Source organism: Rhea americana, unplaced genomic scaffold, assembly GCF_003343005.1.
Source record: "Rhea americana isolate MKP2758 unplaced genomic scaffold, rheAme1 scaffold_485, whole genome shotgun sequence".
NCBI classification, from domain to species: Eukaryota; Metazoa; Chordata; class Aves; order Rheiformes; family Rheidae; genus Rhea; species Rhea americana.
This window is the reverse complement of record NW_028186629.1, coordinates 1-6,198: the sequence shown is the minus strand read 5'-3', so window position 1 is coordinate 6,198 and position 6,198 is coordinate 1.

The window sequence follows — 6,198 nt, the reverse complement described above, 5'->3', positions numbered from 1 at the left end:
TTGATAGTGGAGCTGGATTAAAAAAAAATGGTGGCTCATTGTTTAATTAGTATAGCTATGGATGGTGATTACAGTTCGGTACAATCTTCTCTTCTTAGCCATGCCCCTGTGTATGTGTGTGCAGCATGCTGTGCATGCTGCAGTTGGCCATGTCCCATCCTTCCCTTCAGATGTCTGCACAGTCAGCCCTATATCAATGACCTGCATTGAAGGACGATGTGATACTCCTTTAGGAATCCTAAATATATTCAAGGTTTCTTTTGGAAACTCCTGTGGAAGGAAAGGGAGGAAGTCCTTTAATTTGTGTCCAGACTGTGTCTTTCATTTTCATGCTCTCTTTTAGCTTTTTCCTGCATTTTAAAGGGAGCCTCCTTTAGGCATTTCAGCTGGTAGACTCTGCATCTTGCTAGGTACTTTTGCCCTTCCCACATCACAAAGCCTGCATCTCAACGGCACACACAGAGGCAGTATTGGAATTTCATTTGTCTCCACCGCAGAAGAGCAGGTGGGAGAGAGCACTACTATGCTCAGCAAACTTCTTCACCCACAAATTCTGTCTACGTGACAAACATTATCCGAGAAAGGAAGACTCACGAGCCTTGAGTACAAGGATTCTGTCTTTTCCATTGCTTAGTTAGCAGGCAAGGGCAAGGAGGACAAATTGCTTGCTGCACACGCTTTGAAAAGGACTCAAGAACCAGCCGCACTTGATGGGTTCTCATACCTCTATCTACAACTCTCAATCAAGGATGAAATGGTTGAATTAAGGAACACGAATGAGGTTTGACTGTTAGTGAAAAATAAGTGAGCTTTTGCATTAGTGTTAAACCATTTTAATCTTGACTGGCTAAAGATAATCAGTATTTTCAGATCTGTAAAGAGGTGCGGTGGCTTTGATAGTGCTTTTCCAATGAGGTTGGAAAACTTTCATTCTCTTTCTCTGTGTTGTTGTGGCTACTACACACTGCATTTCCATTGCCCAGGAAGTTTTTGAAATGTAAAGATTTTCTTTCCTCTTTCAAATGGTCAACTATGGGAAGAAAAATAAAGTTTACAGTTGCCCAGGACCACAACAACAGTGTATCAACAGAAGCAACACTACTCCTTTGCTTAAGAGGAGCATGCAGAGCTACTGTATTAGCCTACTGCTATGAGAACTGATCCAGACAGTCAAGACATACTGTTTCTCAAGAAGGAGCTGAGCAGTTTCCATTCCTGTAGTGTTTGGGATCAGTGATAGCATTAGTTTTAGGGTGACTTTAGGAGAAAACAGAGATATCAGAGTACTCCTAGCTAGGATTTTGCTCCTTGTAGTKTCACAACGTCTCTACACTTCATCTTWGGCAGTGACACTCGGCCTGGGTTCTGGGTGTACCCCAACCTGGCCTGCTCAGGTCCATGCAGGACAGCGTCATTCAACCCAAGGCACTGACAGCTGGGCAGTAGCCAACTCCTTGATCTGCACCAGTTTCTGAAGCCTGCAATGACCAGGTCTGCAACTTATCAAGGACCTGATTAGCTTGACCAGCCAAGGAAAAATCTGTCCCGCTTAACRGATACACATCAGGTTCTGAGGCAGTGTTCCTGTTTGCTCATGTATCTCTTGGTTGTATTTGTGTATTAGACTCTGCCTCTGCCTCCCCTCTCTTCTTTAGCTACACTGCTTTATTACCCCTGTTTCCAGACTCTTTTCCTTATTTCTAGGATCAGCTTCTAAATAGCCAGCCCTAGGCTGTCTACACATGGCAATTTTTTTTCACGCTCTTGATTCATAGAATCACAGAATCACAAAATGATCGTGGTTGGAAGGGACCTCTGGAGATCTAGTCCAATGCCCCTGCTCAGAGTCCCCTGGAGCATGTTGCTGAGGTTGTGTCCAGATGATCTTCAGCTTTTGTTGTCGTTGTTCTTTGCCTGCCTTCATGACTTTTTTGAAGAACTTCTTGACTGTTTTTTGCTTCCTGATTTCACTGCTGATTTGGCTTTAGATACAGGTTTTGTGCTACTTGACAGTTTCATGCTCCGAGGGCCACAGTGAATGGTTCATTGCGTTAAGACCTCTGATCTACTGCAGGTTGCAAGGTTGTGATGACTGTGTATTGTAGGTAGTTGCTCTTACAGACTGTGTACCAAGATCACACCGCCTAGAATTGATTGATATCAAGAGCAAAACATGGCATTCACTTTTAGATTTTGCCTGGAGACCTGTGGCTAGCCCAAATCTTCTGACCCATGTGTATGAGTCCCTCCACAGATTTGGCTTTTGCACCCTGGATAGAAGAGGCAAAGAGATAATATCTTTCTAGCAGGTTTTAAAGCTCATTCCCCCCTGCTACAGAATGTGCTAGCATAAGAGTCTGTGCTCTAAAGCAGTTTGACACTCTGTAATGGTAAGAGTTTATGCTACTATTAACAGAGAAGTCTTGCTCCTGTTGAAGTGTGTAAATCAAATGACCAGCGAGTGGGCAAGGAAAAGCTGTTTCAGTTTTTCTTTCACAGTACAATCAAAGAGAAGGCTAAAAACTAAAGACAGGCAAGTCTGGGGGAAACGGGAGGAGAGAAGTGGAGCGAGCAATCTTGGTTTCCTGTGCAGAAACCTGGCATTCCCTTGGTAACCTGAACGTACAAGTTTCATCAAAGACTTCTGAGAGTTGTGCTCATGTAAAAGCTTGGCAGTGTTCCTGCTGCAGAGAGAGACATCCGGGGTTGCATCCAGATGGGCCTTGAAGATCTCCAGAGAAGGAGACTCCACCACCTCTTCAGGCAACCTGTTCCAGTGCTCCRTCACTCTCACAGCAAAGAAATTCCTCCTCACGTTCAGGCGGAACTTCCTGTGCTTCAATTTCTGCCCATTGCCTCTTGTCCTGTCACACGGGACAACTGAAAAGAGTTTGTCTCTGTCCCCCTGACACCCTCCCTTCAGGTATTTATGTTAGAGAAATACTGTGAGAAAAACCTTGCAAATAGTTAACAAGACTCAAGGACAAGGGGGAGAGAAAAACAGTACTGCAAAGGATAACCAGCTCCGGCTAAAGAACCTTGATGAAACCACAGCGCTTTGAAGATTGCGAGGGGTAGGTAAGACAAAAACAGCAGAATAAGAAGTGACTTTAGGTTCATTAAGGCTTAATAACATATTAAATTTCACACCCCTAAATGAATAATGAGATGGAAATGACATGATAATGATGTTACCGCTTCTTCTTCGCTTCCTATGCTAATTAACAAGAATGTGAAAGCGCAAGCGCAGAGCGATTACCTGAGGTAATGAAATTGTAACCAATAGAAAGATTTGTATAAAGTRCTCCCTGAAAAGTGTATATAAATCAAGACTGAGAGGGGGAGAAGGTGTGCTAGCTTTGTGGATTTACCACCTAGCACCCATCTCTGTGCAGAAATGAAATAAAGAAATATCTCGACCCTGTGTGTCTATTGGTTGCTTGCACACCGGGTAACAGAACCCAGATTTTGGACAACACTGCCAGCAAGAGGAAGCATGGGTGGAGGAACAGATAGACTTTCCAAGTTAACAACTGGCTGCACCACTGATGTTGGCCACAGGGCTCTGTTTTCTACAACCATGGGACCCTCTTTGAAGATCAGCAACTGATGGGGAGAGATGGGATCCACCCCAGCGGGGCACACATGTCTYTGCCAACAGGTTGGCCAGCCYGGTAAAGAGGGCTTTCAACTAGGCAGGATGGGGGAAGGGGAGAGTTATAGAGACAGGGTAATAAAATGCAGCCCAAGTCAGGATGCATCCAGCATCCTGTAAAAACCTCCAGTAAAAACATTGATAAGATCACCCTAGATCCTTCTCTTCTCCAGGCTAAATGGCCACARCWTTCTCAGCTTCTCTTTGTATGARAAATGTTTAATCATCTTTGTGGCCCTTGGCTGCAATCACTTCAGCAGGTCCATGTCTCTCATGTATTGGGAAGCCTAGAAYTGGACTCAGTCCTCTGATAYGGCCTCTCTAGGGCTGAGTAGTGGGGAAAGATCATCTCCTTTGACCTGCTGCCAACAGCTGGTTGTCCACCAGGACACCTAGGTCCTTCTCTACAAAGCTAATCTTCACTGGGTCAAAGCCCAGCCTTTTCAGAGGTATGCAGTCATGCACCAGATGACTTCTCCTGTAGCGTTCCTTGGTTGTTTGTGAAAAGAATTAATTCATTTGGCATGTGTACAGACATAGTCGTGATACTCAGCTACATCACTGTGAAAACTATAAGACAGCCTTGAGTGTCTCGATAGAATTTAGATTCCTTAATTCTTTCCACATGGTAAAGAAGAAGAGCAAAGAAACCCAACAGCATCGCACAGCTACCTAAGCGCAGTTCAAGGATGAGAGAGTCAAAGTCTTCTTGGCAGTGTCGGAGGATAGGACCAAGGTCCACGGGCACAAGATGMAGCTTCAGCTCTCAKCTTAGACATAGGCATATTATCCTGCCCAGGAAGATTTTTCAGCCCTAGGAAAGGTCTGCAGTGAAGTGTGTGTGAGAGGGGTCCATCCTTCASGTTTCCAAGCCTCACCTTGACAAAGGCAGCACCACCCTTCCCTGCTGTGGTGGGTAGTAGATCCCCTCCAAGCATGAGCTGGGGATGGAGACTGACAGACCTCCCTTCAAACCATCACTTCTGGGGTTCATTACTGTAGTAGGTTGGCAGGCCTTCTCAGAGGTCTGCCTGCTTTAGGCAGTAGTGTGTTGCCTGCATCCCAGCCCTGCCAAAAGAGCTGTCTTCGTTTTCTGCATCTTTCCACAGTAGCTGTTCAAGTAGAGTGCAAGGGCTGCTAAGGGAGAGTGTCCTTGCCCACTTGYAGGCACAGTCCACAGTCACAGACTAAACAATATCCAGTGAGACAGAGGCAGATTTAGAGTCTGGAGGGGGTCACAGTAGCTCTGCTGTTCACTTCAGCTCAGTCTCAGAGCCCTTGCCTTAGATTCCCCAGGACCAGAGGAAAGACGTATCAATAAACTTCAGAGAGTAATTTTCACTGGACTTTGTCAGCACTGTGAATCTCTTTCTTGTATGGGGAATGGGGTCAGTTCACCAGCAATAGCATAAGAGATGTCCTTTGCCTCCGAGGCAACGTCTCTCCTTGCATGAAGGCTCAGCCACCTGGAGCTCATTGCCACTGGGTCAAGCAGTGAAGCTGATACTTGGGGACATCCTTGTGGACAGAGCAAGGGGTAGTGAGCAGAAGGGACCTTCTCAGGTGGTAAAAATGGAAATAGAGTGGAAAATAAACCCAGTGGTACTCTCGTTGCAAAGACAGATGAACATTCATAACAAGTGGGTGTTGTGGTGGATGCACTGCAGCTTTCGTCAACACCGCACCATCACACTCTTGATCATTCTTGATCTAGCACAGCATTCACCCTTTGGGAGACACTGCTCATATACTGYAGCCTGTATGCAGCTGACTTCATGCAGCACTTCCTTTCTGCATAAAGAAATCACTCTTCCTCTCCGAAAATGTGAATTTCATTAAGTGGCTCTGCTCTCCTCTTCTCTGCCAAGCAGATGGCTTGTAAATCAACAAAAGCAACTTTTAGTGAAMTCTCAGTGAACTCACTTTTCCCCAGTCCCCACTGTCCTCTCCAGCTCAAACTGCTGTGATAGACTGAGCTGCAACAGAAAGACAAAATGCAAGTGGCCCATCCTGTGTTTCACTGGCTCCTTCTCCAGATGCTCCTCCATAGGTAGACTACCAGATCTTCTCAGATGAGGTGGAAGATGATGGAAGAAGTTTCAGTAGGGACAGAAAAAAAAGAGACCTTGAAGTAGGACTCCATTGGTTTAAGTATAGTGTGGCCTTTCGTGGGAAGGGAGAGCTGGTGGTGAAGTGATAGGTTCAGTTTCTCTGCAAATCTTCCTCTCTAAGAAGAACATGGAGTGTTGGACTGCAGAGGGTCAGCTATCATAATAACGCAGATCTCTCTGCTCAGAAAAGGCAAGTGTTCGGTACTCCACTACTAGGAGATGGTTAAACAATTAATCAAGATATTTGGAGCATGCTCAAACTCAGATGACATATTCAGGCACACCTGCCTGTACGAGGATGATCCCAAGACTAGCTTAGGCAGGCCTGGTGCCTGCTTGAATCACTCTACTGATCTTCCACAGCCTAGGGGTCAGATCATACAGTCAGCACAATGTCCAATACATTAAGTCACGCCATGCCTCAAGACAGTT